This window comes from Chelonoidis abingdonii, chromosome 6, assembly GCF_003597395.2.
Source record: "Chelonoidis abingdonii isolate Lonesome George chromosome 6, CheloAbing_2.0, whole genome shotgun sequence".
Lineage (NCBI taxonomy): Eukaryota > Metazoa > Chordata > Testudines > Testudinidae > Chelonoidis > Chelonoidis abingdonii.
The window spans coordinates 11,499,198-11,523,340 of NC_133774.1; positions in this window are offsets into that span (position 1 = coordinate 11,499,198).

Sequence of the window (24,143 nt, forward strand, 5' to 3'; positions counted from 1 at the left end):
TGGCTACAAACACGAGGACTAGGATATTGGATCCAGGCAGTGTGTGTTGAACTGAGAAAGCCAGGAGAAGGTGCCAATTATTAAGGTAGAACTACTGCAGGTGACCACAACATCACTAAGAAGAGATGGAGTGTGTATTTATTATGAACGTTCACAATATGGGAGTTGCTATGGTTTGTTTTCATCGGGAACTAATGAGCATGTTCATGGATTTGGTGTAGATTAATTAAGGAGGTAATTTTTAACCTGACAATACACCTTTCTGCCCATTCAGAGATTGCTACTCACTACTCCACAAAGCATTGTGTTTGCTATTATTCTTGACTGTGTTTCCCCATATGCAGCAAATACACCTTAGTATGGCATTTCTCTGGCACACTTGTGTATCTAAGGACTGCATTTTGCATTGAGCCAGAATAAATAGGTCTTGTGCAGCAGATCTGTTGTGAGGCAGGGGAGAGCGAAGGATCTTAGGGTGAAGAACACCAACATGACAACACAATGCCATTTGCTCCCACCCTTACTCACAGGGGAGTTTGGGCCAGTTGATTCATGTAGATCCTCACTTTGCTGCAGCAGAGAGATGCCAAGGAACCACACTGAATGGGGTTCACATGGGTGTGGAGCACCTCTGTTCAGACACTCTGTGGCCTGCCCTCACCACCTCTGTGTACTGAAACCACTGGGCATGGAGGCAGTAACTAAAGAGTATATTAGCCAGAGTGGGCATGTTGGTGGAGCCAAGGCTCTACCCTAACCCTTCTAGGCTTGTCCCAACTGCTCCTGGGAGACAATAATAATAATAACAACAACATCATCCAACTCTGATATAGCAACTTTTATCAGCAGATCTCAAAGTGATTTACAAAGGACAGGCAACAGCATCAACCCTTTGGTTAGATGAGGAAACTGAGGCACCAAGACTTACGTAAAGTCACCCAGCAGCAAAGCCAGGAATAAAACTTTTTTTTTCCGTGTCTCAGTTCATTGCTATACCCACCCAATTATGATTTATTTCTATGCATTTAGACCCAAGCCTGTTTAAGGATGTAACAGGGGTCTTTATGTGAGTGCACATTTCAAGCCTTGTATAAATACAGTTTAATACTTTGCCAACCTTTCACAATATTATCAACCCACTGTGATTTGAAATGACAAATATGTCTGATCTCAGTTACACAGCTGGCTATGATAGACTCCAGAGCCACCTTAATACTGGCAAAACCGTCAGGAACAAAGTAATACCATGCTGTGATGAAACAAAAAATATTTTATGAAAAGCTTTGCTGAGGCTTAATCTGAGACCAGCAAATAAAGGTAAACACTGGTATAGGGTTAAGGATTAGAAGCATATGATTGATAATGAAAAATACATACAGAGCTAACAAGTATGTGTAAATTAGGTTTTAACCCCCACCCTCCACCTTCTTAACACAGGCTATAATATTCTTTTTCACAAAATGATTCTATCAGAATATTACATTTTTCCATTAGCAGGATTAGATTAGGTCTTAATATTAAACCATGTACGTCAGTTCTATTAAACAAGATACTTGTCTCTGCAGTGCTCTCCTCCATGGTATGATTCCGCCTATTTGTCTCATTCAGCTGGGATTTGAACAGGAAGCTGTGCTGAATATTAGGAGCTGTCCTGGTGAATGTTGATAATAAAGAGCAACAATCAGCAGACAAATCCCTGCAGTCAAATAGGCTTAAACAACACAACATTTTTATTTTTTATGGAGCAAATTATATAAAGTGCAGAGCACATGGCTTTAATGCATATGCCTCTCCCAAACCGCAAACAAGGTAGTGTTTTTTTATTTTTTTACAGCACAGTAGATACAAATTAATTTTTCTCTCACATGCGCTCCTCAACAGGATGGTCTCCATGTTGTAACAATATGATCCCTGATCAGCTCAGTTAGAGTGTACCAGGTGCGCTAGAAGGAACTGATCAGTGATCACGATGGCTGCCATCTTGGCCAACACACCAGGGGCCAACAGAACTAAAAGCATGGGCTGTTACTGCTTGAGCTAAAGAACCAAGGCTCTACAGCTGGAGGCTATCACAACTCATATCCTCTCTGGATCAGCACAGGTGAGAAACCTGTAACGTGCACTTATCAGTGCCTTACATGATGATTTAAAGCTGGTTGCCAACTGGGATTCTTTCCCCTCTGGACAATTTCATATTTTCTTCCTGTGACGATGCGGTTCTGGCGGGACCCAACTGAAAATGCCAATTCAGGACCAATTGCTCAAACAGGGCAGTCACAGCCTGTCATAAACTGATTGTTAAGGGTTAATGTCTCTTTCACCTGGAAAGGGTTAACAAACAGGGATCCAAACACCTGACCAGAGGACCAATCAAGAAACAAGATACTTCAAATCTGGGTGGAGGAAAGTTTTGGGTATGGGTCCTTTGTGCTGGGTTCTTCTCTCCGGTGGTCTGAAAGGGACCAGATATTACTACAGGTTCTCTAAAGTTCTGTTCAAATAGTAAGTAGAAACAGGCGATTTAGGCTTTTTAATTGTTAGTTTTACTCTATTTGCACATGTGGATCTGGCTGGTTAACTTTTATATGTGTAGTTGCTGGGAATATTTTGATTTGTACCCTGTAATTTACATCTTGAAGTTACAGAGATAATTCTTTAGTTTTTCCTTTCTTTTATTAAAAGATTTCTTTTTAGAGAACTGATTGATTTTCTTGTTACCAACGGTTGGGTACTCACTCAGACTGGGTGGGACGGCGGGGGAAGAGATAGAATCTTCTCTGTCCTTGAATTCTGTTTGCCTCTTTGTGGAAGAGAAGGACATGCTCTGGTATTGTGATGTAAGAGGTTGAATCATATCTCTCAGGTAGCCCAAGAGGAAATTCTGGAGGGAAGGTGGGAAGTGGTTTATTTCTCCTTGTTTTAAGGACCCAAGGGATTTGGGTATTGGGGTCCCCAGAAGAGGTGGGGGCAGAGTGCCCCAAAACACATATTTTTCGGTGGTGGCAGTGCATCAGATCTAACGCTGGTAATTAAGACTTAGAGGTTTCATGCAGTACCCAATTTGGACGCTAAGGTTCAGATTTGGGAAATCTATCCTTATGACATGGCGGCAGGAATGGGAAGATAAGATCCAAAAGCAACAGTAGATTATATTTTCTTTCTCTGCTAGGGGCTTGTAGCACAGAGAAAGGTTTGGTTTTTTTTAACAAACTTCAGCCAAGAACAAATTTTTTTTTTTCCTTGCTCTTTCTCTGCTGTGTTGAGGGCTATTAAGGCTCACGACGTCCTTGTCATGCAAAGCAGCCTTAAGTGGTCAGCAATCGCACGCTACAGCCAGAACAATCATATTGTTAAAACAAAGAGCGTTTTCTTTTGCTTTTACTGCTTCGGGAAGGGTCGTATTAAAAAGGGCAATGGTTGCAAAAGGGCAAACCCCTCAGGAGATGTCACACAGAGATCAGCCAGCAGTTCAGACAATAACTCCCAAGAGGCATTCTCAACACAAAAAAGCAGGAAACCATGAGTTCCAAGATAAGCCTAAAAACAGGAACGAGCACGGCAACAAGCCCATAGACCAAGAAATATGACATAGGAGACGATAGAACTAGATTAAGCAGGACTAAGCAAGGAAGCAGCCCAACAAGAAAACAGAAGAAGAAAGGAGCAGCCTACCGACGAGAAATGGAAAACACCAAAAACAGAAAGAAGGGAAAAGAGAAAATGCATGAAACGGAACTGAAGCAGGCGCAGGCAAAGTGCTCCAGCCAGTCCTAAGCAACCCTGGCCGCCAATAGATTGTTCCACACACAAAAATTTCCCACTACAAGGCCAGGTATTGACACTGAGGGAGCCTTTCTTAGAAAATTTTGAAAAGCCTGCCTTGGTAAGCATCCTCTGAAAGACCATACTAGTAGAAATGAGGCCACGCCAGTGGACCTTAGCAGAGTGGCAGCGAAATGCCTAAGGCAGAAAATGTGGAATGATATAAACTTTTCAAACCAAAGGCTAGATGACAGAATGGGGATATACACCTGAAAACATGCCCGTCGCAGTTCAGAAACCAAAATGGAAACCAGATGGTCATTCCCCTGACACGCCTACTCAATTGCAAAGAATTATGAAGCCTGATACAGGAACTCAAGTTTTAACAAACAGACAAGTCTGCATCTCCTGATACAAATGGAGCACTTTTAGATGGGTGTTCCTGAGGAAATAGAGCGAGGTACACTCCTAGATCATGGAAACCCACAAACGGTAATCAAGCAGGGGGAATTGGACAAATGGATGGAATGGTAGAGAAAAAAAAAAACGCTACTCAAGGACGAATACCCAAGGTCACACCGACAATAAACCTACCACGAGGGGCACCAAAGACCACCTACAAACCCAAGAACGCCAAACGACTCCCATCTTGCCACCTCACCATCTCCATAACTCCAGCTTGGACCCAGTGACCAGTTCCTGAAACTGCTTTAAGTGTAATGAACTGTGGACATATAAAGGACCAACTCCCAAAGAAACTCCAAACCGCGGTAAGTCCATACACACCATCACACCAAAGATTCCCACCAGAGCCTCTCAAATAACCCTTTGAGTGGAGCGAAATTTAGATACGGAAAGAAGTACTGCGGAAGACACGGGCACAATGTCAGCTATCCACCAATCCTTCGTGGACCCCAACTCATCAACCCAAAGCCAAAGTGACCATTTTATGCCCTTCATGTCACAAGCTGTAGACTGCCACAGCTGAACTACTGTCCAGTACAAAGACTGGTCAGGAATGACTGTGCTTGTTCTTGATGTCTCTGGTCAGTGTTGGACCCTGTTTGTTAACCTTTCCAGTGAAAGAGACATAACCCTTACAATCTGTTTATGACACAGCCCAAGGCTGGGGTTTTTCCACCTCAAGGCAAACCATAAACCAGCCAGACAAAATGACTCGGTCACACCCCACTGCTAACCACAAGTCCACAACAATTTCCTTAGACCTCCATTCCCAGCACCACCCAGTGCCACTCTCCTGGAGGAATGAGTAAAACCAACACCGCCCAGTAAAAGAAACATTCTCTCGACCCAAAGGACCAAGCCGCAGACCCAGTCAATAACACATCAGATCTTACCCCACAATCACGCTGTTGCCAATCCTTAGAATCTAAAATCTAAGGTTTATTCATAAAGGAAAAAAAATAGAGAGAGAGCTAGAATGTTAAATGGAATCAATACATACGTAATGGCAAGTTCTAGTTCACGCTTGTAGCAAGGAGAGTAAACTGCAGTTAAATCAAGTCGAGAACATCCCGGCTGGATGGGTCATCAATCCTTTGTGCAGAGCTTCAGTTGTAGCAAAGTCCCTTCAAAAGAAGCAGGATTGAAGACGAGATGAGATGAGGTAGCCTTATATACTCTTCCAGGTGAAGCATTTCTTTGTTCTTACTGTGGAAAGTTACAGCAAATGGAGTCTGCAGTCCACATGGGCAGTTTCTGCATACCTGTCGAGTCACAAGGCGTATCTGCCCTCCTCCAATGGGTCAATTGGAGCTGATATCCTTACATGGCCATCAAGCAGCTAAGTAAGAGCTAACCACCAATTGTCTGGATCTTCCCAGTCAACTATCACACATTTGAAAACAAGACAGCATACAGCCAATATTCCTAACTTCAAATACAAAATGCTACAGACATACAGACAGCATAATCATAACCAGTAACCCGTAACCTGGTCTTAGACACCTTATACGACCCCTTTACATAAGATCTGGTGCCACTACAGGACCTTGGTTGCAACATATGTTCTATATGGTCCCAGTTTATATCAATAACGTCACGCTTCCTCAAAACAAAATCTGATGCAGCTGATGGAGGTATTGCAGGTAAATGAAGCCCAGTGTTCACAGACAGAAAATGCATCCGATGAAGTGGATATTCATCCACGAAAGCTCATGCTCCAATATGCCTCTTAGTCTATAAGGTGCCACAGGACTCTTTGGTGCTTATGCTTCAGTAGTTAGCCAGGGGGATTCTGAGGCAAGTCGAACTAAACTGATACAGCATCAGGTTAACAGGGGTAAATGGCAGAATGGGTCCGAGGCAGGTGCCCAGCACTTCCAAACTGTTTGGTAAGAAGTTCTTTGCAAATACTGCTGTCATGTCTTGCATTTCAGACAGAATCAAATAACATGTTCCAGCAGCAGAGGCCACTGCATGCTGCTACTACCCAACAGTGATAACTGAAGAGAATGAGACAGTAGGTTGGTTGGACTCGATACATGTGGAGCAACACATCAAGGAATGGTGCTGGAGTATGAACAGGATGGAAGTCCTGCTTTACAACAGATTAAACCATTGATTAGGACTGGGGAATCAGCCATAGCAAATAGTGATCAGGATTCCCAGCATAAGCACTGGAATAATATTTGGAAGCACTTACAGGTCAAATGAGGGCCTATTGATGAGTAGGCCATACAGTAACTGTTCAAAAGATAGAAGGGTCTAAATTCCTCTTCCTCAAGGTTATGGTTGGGTGGTTAAGATTATGTTGTCTATATGTGTGTATTGTTTTGTAGTTAAAGTTATGAATATTGCCTATATCATGTCTGTATTTCAAACTTATGCTATGCTTCTGGGTGACACCCCAGACAAGTTGGTGTCAGCTCTGCCTAGCCCGCCTGATGGCTCATTAAGGACCATCAGCTATACAACTGACCCATTGAAAGGAGGCATACACCTTGTCACTCAGCAAAGTATGCAGGGACTTTCCCATGTGACTCCAAATTCCATTTTGCTCTAATTTTCCACAGTAAGAACAAACAGGTGTTCTTACACCTGGAAAAGACTATAAAAAGCTGATGCCTCATCTTCATCTTGTCTTCAATCCTGCTTCTTACTTCTGGAGGGACTTTGCTACAAACTGAAGCTCTAAACAAAGAACTGATGACCCACCCCAGCTGTGGATGTACACCAGAAACTTGATTTGAACCAGCAGCTTTTTCCGTCACTGCTACAAGCCTGAATCACGAACTTTGCGGTTACTGTATGTAACTGATTTCATTTAACTGATTCTAGCTCTCATCTATATCTTTTACTTTTATGAATAAACCTTTAGAATTTAGAGTCTAAAGGATTGACTACAGCGTAATTTGTGGGTAAGATCTGATTTGTATATTGACCTGGGTTTGGGGCTTGGTCCTTTGTGATCGAGAGAACCTTTCTTCTTTTACTGGGGTATTGGTTTTCATAACCATTCATCCCCAGGAAGAGTGGCACTGGTGGTGATACTGGGAAACCGGAGTGTCTAAGAGAATTGCTTGTGTGAGTTGTGGTTAGCCAGTGGGGTAAAACCGAAGTCTTCTCTGTTTGGCTGGTTTTGTTGCCTTGGTGTGCATAGAAACCCCAGCCTTGGGCTGTAACTACCCTGCTTTAAGCAATTTGTCCTGAACTGGCACTCTCAGCTGGGTCCCACCAGAACCAGCATCGATACAAACTGTTACAACAGGAAATAGGAGGTTCTTAGCCCAGAGAAACATTTTTTTATGACACAAGTGATATTTCTTTTTCAAAGAAAAGGTAACAATCAATATATTGGGCATACAGATTATGTGTTTTCGTAGCTTCTTTGTTTGACCATTGTGTTTGTCATGTATGCAGAAAGATGTGCCTCTTTCAAACAAGGGGGCAGTGTAACAGAGTTACTGTGCCAACTGGATCTGAGTGTGCACTCATACAACATACCTACAGTCCCTAAACGGAGTCGCTCTTTCTAGACAGGAAAGACACTGGTCTTAGGACATAATTATGAGAAGAAGTGGAATTGTGTGAGCTTCAAGCCTCAGGATGAGAGAAACCCTTTGTACCATCCCAGTAGCAGGAGGAAATGTGCCTCTGTACCTTTCTCTAGTAATGAGTGGATGTTGTTCTGTTGTTAAAGTTTGTGCCCATGTTACTTTTCCAAATTGCATGGCTAACCACTAATAAGGAGAACTGGAAAGCATGTAACATTACAGTGCTAACTCTGTGTAACTAAATGACGGGCCTGATTCTCCTCTCACTGGTATAATGTCATTTATTTTAAAAGTTACTGTTAGTTTACACCAGGATGCAGGATCTTTCTATATTCTGGCCTGGACTAGGCAGTTATGGAAGGGATGGCTGTCTGCATTTCAGTTCCAGGTGATCATAGCATGAGCTGTCAGGTAACAGCCTTTCCAGGATTTTCTTTTCACTATTGCAATATTTCAGGTGATATCCTGGTCCTATTGAAGTCAATAGCAAAACCCCATTGACTTCAGATAAGCCAGATTTTTATCCTGGGTATTTTTCTTATACCTTACCTCCTGGAACCGTGTGACTATGTGAGAATCTCATCATTCATGTAAATAAAAAATTCTATCCCTCGTGGTTAGGAAGGAGGGCTTTAAAATACAAAAGGAGTGTATCCTAAAGGCTTAAAAACCACAAAGCACATAACAACAGAACCTTAAATGTATTTTAAAAGCATGATCTTATGATTAAGCCAGTCTTGTAATTTTTGCAGTCCTGACTCAAGGTTTTTCATTGCTTGGGTTGGTAATACTGAACACTATACCTACAAAGTTTGGCAACAGATCATTTCCCCAAAATGTATTAACATAGCAAGCAATCAGCTCAAAATTAGCCAGGATAAACATGTCTGTTTGCATAAAGTCAGTTCATTTTTCTTTCTGTAGTTATGGCTTACAATGTCCCCCCACTCCTCTGTTTTTACCTATTAGCATAATTAAAACATCACTAATAGATCCAGTTTGTTCTCAGTGATTATGGATAATATTTCTCAAAAGAAATGTCAGAAACACATCCCAGAGTCAATTTAATTTGTGTCATACTACTGTAAATATAAACACTGCACTGGAAATGTTTGTCTTATTTATGTTTTCGTGGAGACTTAGTCATTAAATCTGTGTGTTTTGCAATTTATGTGATTCACTCGAAAAGAGACTGTTGTACATTTTATTTAGTGTATATGACTCTGGAGACTTGCCTGCTGATTTTCTCTTCATTATTAGCAGTTACCTTGATGGGTTCTAATATTCTCCACTCCATCATGCTTGGGCTGTGTTCAGTTCTGATATCTTACGGCTTTTCTGTATTCTACACTTTTAAATGGAGAGACTTCTGCTTCCTCATGCTACAGAGACAGCTCTCATTTTGTGTTGGGATTAGAGCTTGTTAGATTTTTTTTTGAGACATTATAAACAACCAACTCAGTGTCTATGAAATACAGTATATACAGCTAGGGGACAGTGGATTGTCAGTTGCAAAGAGTGTGGTATCTCACTTCCAAGTGCTACCATATAGATATTTAGGAGGAAAGGACATAGAAACATGACATTAGAATGGGGATGGTGGTGAGTGGTTTCTTTTTTACCTGCTAGCTACAGTTCAGAGAAGAAACTAGTAAGCTGCACAGCAGAGGGGCAATGTATTTGCATTGCCATTTTCTGTGATGGGCCTATTCTGTGGACTGAAGAAACCAAAATGTAAGGCTGTCAGCCCAGAATATATCACCAGCAATAATGCTTTTGTCTGTAATGATTTTCTCTGCACAGGGGTCTGTAGTTTTACTGTGTTGCACTCTAGCAGATTTCTTGGGTCCTTAAAAAACTCTCTGTTCATCTTATACTAATTTTCAGAGACTTAACTCAGTGTCTTTCTGATCAATATTCTTAATAGTGTTAGTATTTATCTGGCATCAGAAATAAGTGTGTACATCAAGAGCCACTCTCAGCAGTGTTACTAATACATCTCCTGCTTCCACCTTTTTGGAGTAAATATCACAGAGCCATTGTAATGGAACAGAGTAATCACCCTTGACATTATCTTGCAAAGGGAAGGAACCATTCAGATAACAGCCTATTCCTATTAAGAGACACCAGATGTTACACTTCTCCACCTCCCCTGTAAATGTGAGAAACTTCAAACACTTTTTCTTGAAGTCAATTGATTCAAAAGAATATTTTAATATCAACACAACCGGCAAAGTTCTCTCTTGGACCACAGTAGAGAACAGGAAAGCATGAAATGTCTTGAGTGTTTTCTCAAGGCAAAACTATTCTGATTTACTGGTTCTAAATTATTGTCTTTTTGGCCCTGACTCTGAGAGGTATAAATGTCATGGGTTGATTATATGCAGTCTGTCAAGAGGACATGGGTGCACAGAGGTATTTTGCTTTTTGAAGACATAATTTATCATGTGACATCTTTTCTCTCCCCCTCCCAGCCACATCACTCTTGATACATGAATAGATACTCCCTCTGTTCTTTTTAATTTCTGGGGCTTCTTAAAGGAACTTCAAAACAGAGCTCTTCTCGATTGAGCCAATTGGATACATTGGATTTAACTTCCTTATCTGAAGAAAAAGTATAAATCATAATACTGGGCACTTCAATGGTGTCTTTTATCTATGAATCTCTAAGGGCTTCAAAAAATGACTCAGTGAGAGACCACAAGAATGAGAACGATTCCATAGCTAATGAGTAGCTAACTAACACAGGAGATTGTTCAGTCCCCCTACTCCATTCACACTTTCATTACTTATCCAGAGTGCATCAGCTTCAACAGGAGAGACTGAGGGAGCCATAGATTATCCCATATCCCAGTGGTGAGTACCCTGTTTCAATCCCTTTTCCCTCTCAGGCAGAGCTGGGACACAAAGATCCTAGATGAGTATCTGAACCACAGGCCTAAATATTATGAGGGAAGCCTTTGTCTTTCTCCTCTCCTTCAGAGGTCACCTACTAGCTCAGGCCCCACATGCAACTTAGGTAGAGGAATGCCACTCTTAGCCTGATTTCTGAATCACTGTAGCTGGGGCACCTGTAAGGAGGCAGAAGTGTGTATTCTCAGAGGCAGAAACACAGGGAACTTTTACTGCACACAGACACAGAGTGAATGTAGGCACCTACAAAAAGTTCAGAGGGAGTTTTGTGCATCGCAGTGGTCCCAGAATAGGGACCTAGGTACCTAGTTTTTTTTGCCGTTCATTCAGACCTAAGAGCCTTTCCCTCCTGCTTCTTCCTTACATGAAAGAGTCAGAGAAAGTCATAACAATCTAAAAGTCATAGAGGTAACCATTCATTAACACTGCAGTTATATTATACTGTATTATTTTTAATAGGGGACGAGTCAGATATATTGCTTTCATTATGCCATTTAGAAAACTGTTTAGCTGATGGTAGAACTTTTGTGAAACAGGAGTCCTCTTATAGATGTGACATACCAGATTGGCCAAGGAGAAAGAAAGTTTTAAGTGAAATGTTCTGCTGTGCTGATTCTTACTCCACATCAGTTTATATGTCCCGGGAACAACACATACAGCTAAGTTCTGTAAACTGTTTGCTTCATTTTTATAGTCAAACCCTACATTTTTTGTGCATAAATGGGTGTTTGTACCCACTTGCAGACATACAGAGGTGAGACTGGTACATTCTGTATGCAATTATGGCCCTGTTAATTGAATTAACAGCAAAAAATCCCATCGGTTCCAATGGGGAGAGGGGTTTACTCTCTATGTAGAAGGTGAATTTTGAAAATTTGGCCTGTTGACCATTCTGATTAACAGGAATAAATAATGCAACTCTATGTACAGCGTCTCGGACAGATACTTATCTGTCTTGTATCCACAGATACTGCAGTGGACTTTCTCTACAAGTATTGATGAATTGCCATTCTAGCATAGATATTAATATATGCAGTAGAAAGAGAGAGCGTGAGACATGAAGCTGTGTATAAGAGGCCTGGTATGAGGCCTGAGGCCTGAACTAAAGTAGTGGTCAAGCCTCGCTAGCATAAAACAAAGTTAGGAAAATCAGGCTATGAGCAGACTCATATAACCTGGCAAGAACAGGGCTGATATTGCAAAACCACACACATTCCAGAAGGGTAGTAACAGAATGTCCCAGTTCACAGTTATGGTGTAAACACACTCCCCGAAGATGATACAAGGACACATTGACCCCTCTTAAAGATAAGGACAGGATGATAGGGTGACGGATAGAGATGTTTTGATTGGACCAACATGCACAAGGTAAAAGGTGGTAATTAACCATGTCAGAGGCGAAGTAAAAGTTACGTCAGAGGGGCAATATGTAATTTGTTTTTATTAGAGTATAAAAAGGAGCCTCAGAGGGAGTGTATTTGGCCAGATTTGGGGGGAATGCAAAATCCTGCCGTTCAAGGAGCTGCGTCCATTGTCAAGGGTATACTGCATTAAGTGTATTTTTGGCATGTATAGGGCACTAATACCGTGCTTCATCACCAATAAACCAGGCTGGGTGACTTCATTATTAAACCACGTCTTGTGGTCTTTGTGGGCAGTTCTACTGAGATCTGTTGTGCCCGCTATCTATGAAGAGCTGGGACAAGAGCCTTCCCTTGGGTAGGGTGAATCAGGGCGACCGCTCCAGGCCCCACGCTTTGGGGGGCCCCACAGTCTGATGCGATTAGCCAACACAGTTGGTCCCAGAAGAGACAAATTTGTCACTTCTGCCCCGGGCACCACCCCCTCCAGGCCCTACACTTTGGGGGGCCCACAGGCTGGTTCAATTAGCCGGAGTGGTCAGTCTTGGAAGAGATGAATCTGTCTCTTCTGCCCCGGGCCCTGCAGCCACCTAGGGACAGCCCTGGCTGGGACAGCACACTGAAAGAAAACACACACCTGCAGCCAGCATCTGACAACAATATATTGAATTTAATTCCTACCTTTTATGAGCTGAAACTCCCTAACCTTTAATCAGAGATCACTCTCTATGTTGTAATTAAATAAATGCATGTTAAAAACATTTTCATGCATCACATTGCTCAGCACAATTAATCAAAAAGAACTTTTGTAGGTAGCTCGTAGAACTAAAAATTACAGGCATAAGATCTTTAGGTTAAAAGAAAACCAATAGTTTTAAGTTTATTAATAGTTCTTTGCTTAATGAATTGATTGGAACATTTGCAAGGGTGATCAGAATTAAACTTTGCCCTCCGTGGGTGACAAGAATTATCAACTCTCAATGTCTTAGAAGTGCTAATTGTTGTCAGAAAAGTAACTCCGAAACTGCCTTATGCAACTATCTCCTCATTTTATGTTTTTAAGTCATATCTTGAGTTTTGGACAAAACCAGATTATACTTCTGTTATTATCTATTACTTAGGTACTACCCTAGATGGTCACTCAATCAAATAAAGAGAGTTCCTGTCCTGAAGCACTAACAATCTAAGTGAAGACAAGAACATGAGGAGATGACACAGCTTAGGAGAATGAGGATGACGAGTATCATTCTGGTGAGTAATGCACATTTCTGGATGACTGCACATTTTAGAAATGCATAGCCCAGATCCTCAGTCTTGTCAATTGGCATAGGTCCATTGACTTTCATGGGAGATAAGATTAAAGTTTATAAAATTCCTTGAAGCAGTATGTTTTAAGAAGCAACTTAAGGGAGGTTCTAGTGGAAGTATCAGAAATGGGGTGCATTAGCCCCATAGAGACAATAGAAGAGTGAAAGAGCAAATTGCATTATATACTGTTTTATGCATCATCACTGAGAAGTTTGGCTATATTTTGATTTTAGAAACTCTGTTACTGGTGAGATGGAAGAAAACAAAAGGAACACAACCTCACTTTAAAATCATGGGCAATGTTTGCAGCACTGACAGATATAAAGAGGAACTTTTGACACGTAGATTTAGGAAGTTTGACCTGGAAGTCATTGAGAGGGAATCACAGATGATGTGTCTAGAGTTACTCTCTTTTGGGAACAGCAATTTAACTGGAGCCTAGTGTTTCCGTAAGAAACAATGGTGACTTAAACTGTTCTAGCATTATCCCCAAAACAAAATTACTATGGATAAAGGTAAGAAATCCAATGTATGGCTGTTAATTTGGGTCTTAATAATTTTATGCTTGGTGAAAACAGAGTGTCTTGAAGTTGATTCAGAATACATTCCATAAACTTCAGAGGAAACATTTATTATCTAAATGAGAATTTCCTAATTAATCATAACTTAATATTAAAGTCAGAGCATCTGTTACTAGGTATAAAACTGAATCTTCTTCTCCTCTCTCCTTATCCTTAAATACCGTTAAAAATAATTAAATTCAAACAGAACAAGTTGGATATTTTGAAATCTCAGTGACTGTTTTAATCAAAAGTAAAATCCATGTTGGCTAAAATAGGTAGCAATTAAAAGCCTTTCCAAAAAGAAAGGCTTTTGATAATGAAAAGTGTACTGCGTTACCAACCCATCATCAATTTGTCAAGTATAAAATGTCAAAGCCGTTGAAGATACCTAATTGACATTAACACTAAATTAAGTTACACCATCAGAGAAAATAAGCAGAAAATCTAGCAATCATTTCCTTTGAATTCTATGCCACTTTGATGAATGAATAAAGCAACTTTAATTAAGGCTAGTTTAAGTTCTTCTTATGGAAAGTTCTGAATTGCAGTGTACAGTATATTAATCTATAGGGAAAGATGACTTGGATATGGCATTTTCTCACTTCCTGTTTCCAAGATGCTGAATAATACTGCAGTTTGCTTTTAAACCGAAACTGTTCCACACAAGAGATGGCTACTGCTCAGTAGTGAGTTATTTACATTATAGATAGATAGATAGATAGATAGATAATCTGTGTCTCTGACTAATCTGTTTATCCCCCTGTGAGTAAATTTGACAGTTTTACAGCTGGGTAAATGAGGTACAGAGGCTAAGTAATATGCATTAGGTCACAAGGATGTGAGGTAATATCTTTTATTGGACCAACTATTGGTGAGAGAGACAAGCTTTCAAGTCACACACAGCTCTTCTTCAGGCCTGGGAAAGATAGTTTGAAGCTTATTTCTCTCACCAACAGAAGTTGGTCCAATAAAAGATATTACCTCACTCACCTTGTCTCTCTAATATCCTAGGAATGACACGGCTACAGCTATGCTGGATACATGTCTCAGGTCACACACACTGGTAGTTGCAATTCTGGGATACATAGAATGCTGCCCTGCTCTGAATCCATGAAATAAAAGTAAAACAAATTGATCATCATTAAATTATATGCCATTCTAAATTTTCCTCTTGTGTGATATGATAATTTTGACACGCAGAGAAGGTGGCAAACACAACTGAACATCATATTTGTACACACAAACTTATTGCAACTGCACATGAAAATTACATGCACACGTGCATATATTTTTCTGTCACTCACCACTTAAAATAGCCATCTGTGAAGCTGAGTGTAGCAGCTGTTTACAAAAACACAGCAACATTACACAAATGTTTGGGGATAAAAAAATCCTGTATCCAATTAATTTAATCAGATGAATAAACTAGATGTTAAAATTTTGAGGAAAGTAAACTGAATTAAAATTATTCACATATACATATACAGACACACACTCAGTGTGTTGGCGATATTCATCTCCAGAGTTTATGATGCAAAGCAAAGGAACATGGTAGAATAACATTGACAAAAAATTAAGAAAAATTCCATGTGCTGAAAAAGTTTCAACAGAACAGTTTTCTGTTGAAAAATGAGGTTTCATCAATATTGAAACATTTAATGGGAATGTATCCATTTCAAAGAAATTTTCAATGTCAATTTCAGTGAAATTTCCAAGGACTTGTCTGGACTTACTCATTTCATTTTGATAATGTTGTTTCAATAAGGCAAAACTATTTTGTTTTGATGTTATGATTTCAATTAATTCCATTTTGCATTTTCTAGTGTATTAAAATATAATGTAAAACGCATAATAAAAAGATTTTCCTTATTTCAAATACCACCTAGCAGTCTCCTCACAAAGACTCAGAATATGCCACATTTGCTCATCAAGTCACCTCACTGAAGCCAATGGAACAGTGTGTGGGGGTGGAAAGTACTAGTCAGGGTGGATAAAAGTGACTGAACAGGTCCCAAAATGAGACCCAAGAGCTGAGGCATGCATTTCAACAGCCAGCCCAAAGTTCCTTTTTGGAGAAAATACCTATCATGTGTGATTCGTTCTAAGTCATGTCGTTTAATACATTTTTGGTAGGTACTCAGAAACTACAGTGATGAGTACAGTACAATAGAATGTACAGAATAGCATAGAAAAGTAGACAACTGCATTAAACATCTGTCGATTTTAAAATTCATCTTGGCATTAGCTTCTACAGCTCCAGATTGTGGGGGCGAGGAAGGAGGAGAAACAGAAGTTTAAAGGAAATTCAGGCAGTAAAGTAGATCAAATCTAGATGTATGGTACCTCAGTGGCTGTATTTCAAAGGGAGTTAGGTGGTATCACATTACATTTCACAGATAACCATGAAAGTACGTTTTAATTTCCATGGAAATTACAACAATAAAAAACACTGAGATAGTAATCTTCATCCAAGAGAAGTCCCAGGGTGCTTTACCATTCAAAAACAATTTAAAGCAGCATCAGACCAACTTTTCCATTTTTGATTTAAAACCTTCAATAAAATCAGCTTTCTGAAATTCTCTTAATGTTTTCCGCATGCACACAAAGCTCTCACTTTTGTACCAGGATATGCCAAATATACCCAAATGCTATAGTTTTTGCTGGCTCCTTTTTTGGCAGCACCATTAAACTGACTGTCTGTCAGCGAAGGTTAGCTCAGTGAATATTAGCCTAAAGAAATGGCTTGCATGGTGCAGGACCTGCCAGGTAGTAATTAACAATGTCTTCTTTTGCATCCTATTCTATTTGTGGAGAACCAAAGGTCTGCCAAACTATTTTCCTTCATGACAATAGAATACTGCTCCCTGGATATTGGTCTGGGTCCTCAAAACTGTCTAGCACATGAACAGTCCTTACTCACGTGAGTTGATGAATTGTACCCAATGTGACCACTCCTGTGACTCAGAAGTTTGCAGGATTTGACTTGTTGTACCCAGTCACTACCAAACATATATTAATGTCTCATTTTATGCAGTTCCCCTAACTTCTTCTGTCTTTGTGTATTGTTGTCATGCCCTTCCCTTCTATAATGACTTTACCAGAGATGACTTGAAGGGGCGAAGGACACCTAGTTATTCTATTCCTTAGTTCATTAATTATATTAATAAAATGCTTTATTATTTGCAGATCTTTTCTAAACCTTTCTGCACACTAAGGAGTTGTCTACACAGTATTGCAGTCCAGACAGTGGAGGTGTGAACTGTAGAGTGCTCTAACTTGCTGTAGTCTAACTGCGCCGAGTAGACTCTGCTAGCATAAACCAAACAGTACCTCATTCACAATGACATAGTCTTGTTTATGTCAGGACTACATGTAACATGCATACCAATAGGATGAATAGATTCAGTGCATCATAACCTTTGCAGAGATATGTGACATGGCATATGTAGCATTAAACAATTTCCAGTTATGCAATATATACATTCATAAGCATATTTCCATAAAGCCTTATGGGGTGCGCCATCACAACTACCATCTTTAACACCATCTTAAAGACTGTCAAATGGTGGGAGTTGGGCTTCCTTCTAAGGATTCTACAGTTAGGAGGAGGAGGGAACAAGTGACATTGTTAAAATAAAAGCCTTAGTCAGTACTTGACATTTCAAATTCTTTAAATGTTTCCTTCTTTTTTGTATCTTTAATAAAAAGGTTAAAAATAATACATGTAATTGTGTGTTTGTCATGGTACCAAGCAGGCCAGGGTCTCTGTATACCAAATCTTGAACCTTGTTTAAAACTGTTTAATATTGGACAGTGACAGGGTTATGTTAACACCTTTGACTCTTTGGGCCCATATAGTACATCAAAATTAATACAACACATCCCTCTACTGCCTTTTTAGCCAGAACTTCTTAACAGAAATCCTTGGCCACAAAGTCGTGAAATAACTTATTCTTCCAAACAAGAATAATACTGTACAATTACAGGCGTGTATACACACACACATACACACACGCACATGAAATAAAATTAAATCTGGAAAAGTTATATTCAGCATTAACTAAGATCTACTAAAGCATGGATCATGGAGGGTGACAGCTGGTCATTCATTTTCCATCAATAACATTTGACAGCAATTATGGTTTCCTCAACATCTATATTTTCCATAGGAAAATGTGGATTTGGGTGACATTTCCTGATTTTCCATCAGAAAAACTAAAATAAAATGTTACATTTCAAGATCAGATCAGCATTAAGCTGTCATTGAGCCACTATGGTGCAGCGTGCAAATTGCATTGCTGCATTTAAGCTTGGGCGCTGTAGTCTGATCAGGGAGCCCATAGAGGATAATAGTGGCATGAGGATGCAACTTCAATGAGGCACAGCAGTGCTTCAGGTGGGTGTAGTTTAAATGTCAAACCAAGCCAAAATAAAATGAGTTGGCATTGTTATATCAACCATTTATCACAGTTATTGTTTTGTGAAAAAAAAAATATTTCAACTTTTTATTCCACTTTGAGAAGGAAAAAAAATGTTAAAATATCAGAAATTCCTGTGGGATAGAAATTCCATTATTTTTTTTATCAGAACTGTTTATGGTCAAAATTTCAGCAACTTGGCTGAGTGCGACTAGTCCCTTATGCATCTCCATCCAGGAATGCAAGTAGGAGATCTGCAATAATGTGATGCAATTGCAAAAAAAAAAAAAAGGCTACTATCATTCTAGGGTGTATTAACAGGAATGTTATATATAAGACATAGGAGGCAATTGTCCTGCTCTAGTCGGCCCTGGTGTGGCCTCAGCTGGAGCATTGTGCCCAATTTTGCCATCACACTTTAGAAAAGATGTGGATAAACTGGAGAAAGTCCAGAGAATATCAGCAAAAAATGATCAGTTTTTAAAAACCCTGACCTATGAGGAAAGGTTAAAAATATTGGGCACTGTTTAGTCTTGAGCAAAGAATACTGAGAGTGGACCTGATAAGTTTTCAAATGTAATCAGGGCTGTTATAAAAAGGATGGTGATCAGTTTTTCCTCCTGTCCACTGAAGGTAAGATAAGAAGTAATGGGTTTAATCTGCAGCAGGGGATATTTAGGTTAGCTATTGTGAAAATCTTTGTAATTGTAATGATAGTTAGCTTTGTTACTGTAGTACATGGGACAGGAAGGAGGGGAGGACAGCAAAGAGACAATTAACACCTTGGCTACTCTTGGGCCTTGCTGAAAGAGAATCTTAGAATATCAGGGACTTCAGGAGGTCATCTAGTCCAACCCGCTGCTCAAAGCAGGACTAATCCCCAGATGGCCCCCTTGAGGATTAAACTCACAACCCTGAGTTTAGTAGACCAATGCTCAAACCACTGAGCTATCCCAAGAGGCACAAATCAAAAAAGTGCTTCAATGTGGAATATGTTCCAAAATTCTGTGCTGCACACGTGGCCAAAACATTGGCATGTCCTCATCTCAGATGAGTCTGTTCATGTAACAAGGAATTTTGAAAACTGGCATCACTCTGGAAGCTGAGAGAGCGATTGTTTACAGGCAGCACTGCACAAGTGCAATAGGTTATTTGAAAACTATGCCTTTAAGACCAGATGCTACCATGCACGCTGCAAACTATACAGGGAAACCTATACAAGAGATTATACTTATATATTGTGTGAATATATTGTGACAGGTGAATCCTGTCTTCAGAGAACACCCTAACACGTCTCCAAAGTATATTACAATATTGCTCCAGCTTGATTACAAGATAAATAAAGCAACTTATTTTTGTCAGCACATTAGGTGGTCATTTAAGACTCCTTTCACAACATATTGCATTTATTTATTTCAATGCTTAGAACCTCAGATTACTGGACTCTTTGCAGGAATCATTGGGTGAAATTCTATGGCCTATGTTATGTAGGAGGTCAGACTAAATAATCATAATGGTTTTCTTTGGTCTTAAAAATCTCTGAAAACCATACATTCAAGATAACCAGCATTGCACTGCCCTGAATACTGTTTCTTCTCACTTCACTGTGTCTATCTTTTCTGTTTATGGTAGAAACCTCTGGGGCACAGACAATCTAATTATGTCTACAAACAATACATAGCTCAACAGGGCTCTAATCATAGTTGGTGTTTTCTAGCAATACTGTAAGAGTATTAATAAAAATCACAATGGGGTCACTATGTTGACCCCCATGTTCTGAAGTGCAGATATGCAGACCATTTCCAAATCTCATGATTCATGTTTGGGTCGGATTTTTCTGCTTTCTTTATAGAGGTAAACCCTGCTCACCTTAATCACTGAAGTAACTGCACTGGAAGATTTGGCCCATACTAAACATGTATGCAGAAATATTCATTGTGAGTAATCTGTGTGGCAGGATAATGAAGGGACATATTGATGGAGACAGTGGTAGTTTTACCCACAAAATTGTTGTGGAGGAGAGGGACTAGCGCATCAAGGATCTGGAGAGTCTAAAGCCTGTATAGAAAAGAAGTAGATTTGCATTTTTAAAAGTATTTAGATTTGTACACAGATTTGGTGCTATTCTTGGGTTCCTAACAAATTGCAAGTGAGACACAGTTTGAGCACTGCTCCTTTAATTTCACAGATCACAGATGATCCATGTCATGTAAGACCAGAACATTCAGCCACCTTGATTCTTGAACCAGTGAGTTCATAGAGCTTAAGGCCAGAAGAGACCCTTAGAACATCTAATCTGACCTCAATATTCCACCAATCTAGAGATTTCACCTAATGGTCCCTGCACAGAGGCCAAAAACTTGAGTTTGGTCAACACATATCTTCCAGAAAAGCATCCAATCTTGATTTGAAGACGGCAAAAGATGGAAAATCCACCATGGGTTCTTCAGAACTCTTGGCACGTATCTTTGAATTTACAATAAAGAGGCGATGGTCCATCATCCTTGGATTTGAATGGCCATGACATTTCTGAATGGAGGGAGCAAATTGACATGGCTAGACATTAGTTTGAAAGGAACACAATAGCTTTTCAATACTAGATTGAAGGTGTGGTGAAATACTTGAGGTAACTCATCATGGGCAAAGTAAATTCCCTTATGGCCTTGGGACTTATGGAGAACTGTAAGCCTAAAGAGCTAAGACAAATGATTGGATGGGATGGGACACAGTGAGGTAAAAATGTTTGCTGAGTATCACACAGCTAAACAGTGAGATATACCCAAGGACTTCTGAATCCTGCTCCAGAGCCCTACATACTAGAGTAGATATTCAACAAATTAACAAAAATAGTACTTAGAGCAGAATTGGGGCTTTTTTCCCCCAGAAATATATTTAATGAGCAAAAGTTGCAGAAAACTACTGTCTTTCTTGTATTGCACTTTATCGGGACTGATCTGTTTATTTGCTGACATTTACTGGCCAGTGGTTCAAAAGCACGTTGTTGACACAGGGTGTTTCTCAGATATGTTTTTATTCTTTTAAGGGTATTGAAGAAATGCAAGGACAAGAAAAGAATCACATTGAAAGCATAATGGAACCTAACTGGTGTATAACAAACAATATACAAGGGTTGCAGGGAGAAACCTGATGGCTCTGAAATGTTAAACAATTTGTGTGCCACTTTCAAGTGGGGCTATACTCTGAAAAGTGAATGACTGTGTAAAAGTGACAGCTTTTTGTTCATCCAGTCTGCCTCCTTTGCAAAGCTGCTGTATAACAAGAATTGATGTTGACTTTTTACTCATGTTAGCGCTGTCTAACTAAGGTACATATACAGCAACTCTGAAAAAACAACAACAACAACGACAAAAAAAAAAACACAGTGGGTCTCAAAGCCCAGGTCGATTAACCTGGGCTCGTGTGACTAAATATGGCATTGTTGATGTTCCCACTGGGGCTAGACCTCAGGCTTTTAAAACCAGCAAGAGCAGTGCGTCTCAGCCCTGTAATGGGAATAGCGATGCTATTTTTAGCTCTCTACTGGGACCCCCACAAGAGTTTTGGGGCTAATATTTGAAATTGCAGATTTTTTTTTAGCAACATAGGCCTGTGCTCTTCCTAAAATCACACAGAGAGTCTATAGCAAAGTAAGGAACTGAACCAAGGGCTCCCAAATCCCAGGCCAGCACCCAAACCCTTGGCCCATCCTTCCTTGATACAGCACAAAGCTGAGTTGGATTCCATTCTGACATCTGTAAAACCAAAACATTAAATTCCAAATAAAGGATTGCCGTTGTTAATCCCTAAAAGAGAAACAGTCAAATCACTGGTATTGATGCTGACTTTAGTAACATTCTCCTGGAGCATCTTGGAATAAACAGTTGTTTTCAGGATATTTGTAATTTAAGAGCTAATCTTCGCTAGAAGCTCTGCATCAGCACAATTGCACCAATGCAGCTGTGCCACTGTAGCATGCCTAGTGAGGACACTCTGCCAAGGGGAGAGAGCTCTGCTGTCAGCATAATGAATCCACCTCTGTGAGAGGTAGGAGTTGTGTTGGTAGGAGAAGCTCTCCTGCCAATATGGCACTGTTCACACTGGCACTTAGGTCAGTTTAATTTATGTCGCTTGTGGGGTGTGGCTTATTCACACTCCTGAGCACCATAAGTTTTGCCAAAGTAAGTGGTAGTGTAGACCTGGCCCAAGGTTTGGTCTACTCTACACACTTATGTCAGTATAACTATGTCATTCAGGGATGTGGAACCTTGAGTTATACAGACTGAACTCCTGGTGTAGATAGAGGTAAGTAGAACAGAGGGCTTCTCCTGTTGACATAGCTACTACCTCTCGGGGAGGTGGAGTATCTGCACCAATGAGAGAAGCGGTCTCATCAGCATATGTAGCGTCTTCACTAAGCACTACAGAGGCACAGCTGCATCGGTGCAGTGCAGTATGTGTAGACAAGCGTAAAGTGTTAATTGATATATCACCTTTCATCCTGAAGGGGGACACATACTCTCTGTATGAACAACATCACCAATATGCAACAAGGTGCTACATAGCATACTGAACACCTCAACAGAAGGGAAATTCTTGGCCAAGATACCAGAGCAAACCTGTTTCTTTCAAAGAACACTTGGATTTTTAAAACATGCATGGAGCATGCCTCAGTCTTTAGTAAGGCTAATGAGGAGCTTAGGGATGATGGGAGGATGATAAACGGGAATGAGGGTATGGAGGTGGATATTACCACATCTGAAGTGGAAGCCAAACTTGAACAGCTGGATGGGACAAAATCGGAGGGCCCGGACAATCTCCATCCGATAATATTAAAGGAACTGGCGCATGAAATTGCAAGCCCGTTAGCAAGAATTTTTAATGAATCGGTAAACTCAGGGGTTGTACTGTACGACTGGAGAATTGCTAACGTGGTTCCTATCTTCAAGAAAGGGGGAAAAAGTGATACGAGTAACTATAGGCCTCTTAGTTTGACATCTGTAGTGTGTAAGGTCTTGGAAAAAATTTTGAAGGAGAAAGTAGTTAAGGACATTGAGGTCAATGGTAAATGGGACAAATTACAACATGGTTTTACTAAAGTAGATCGTGCCAAACCAACCTGATCTCCTTCTTCGAGAAGGTGACAGATTATCTAGACAAAGGAAATGCAGTAGATCTAATTACCTCGATTTCAGTAAGGCATTTGACACGGTTCCACATGGGGAATTGTTAGTTAAATTGGAAAAGATGGGGATGAATATGAAAATTGTAAGGTGGATAAGGAACTGGTTTAAAGGGGAGACTCCACGGGTCGTACTGAAGGGTGAACTGTCAGGCTGGAAGGAGGTTACTAGTGGAGTTCCTCAAGGATCGGTTTTGGGACCAATCTTATTTAACCTTTTTAATTACTGACCTTGGCACAAAGAGCGGGAATGTGCTAATAAAGTTTGCGGATGCACAAAGCTGGGGGGTATTGCTAACACAGAGAAGGACCGGGATACAATACAGGAAGATCTGGATGACCTTGTAAACTGGAGTAATAGTAATAGGATGAAATTTAATAGTGAAAAGTGCAAGGTCATGCACTTAGGGATTAATAATAAGAATTTTAGATATACATTGGGGACACATCAGTTGGAAAACAACAGAGGAGGAGAAGGACCTTGGAGTATTGGTTGATCACAGGATGACTATGAGCCGCCAATGCGATATGGCCGTTAAAAAGCAAATGCGGTTTTAGGATGCATCAGGCGAGGTATTTCCAGCAAAGATAAGGAGGTGTTAGTACCGTTGTATAAGGCACTG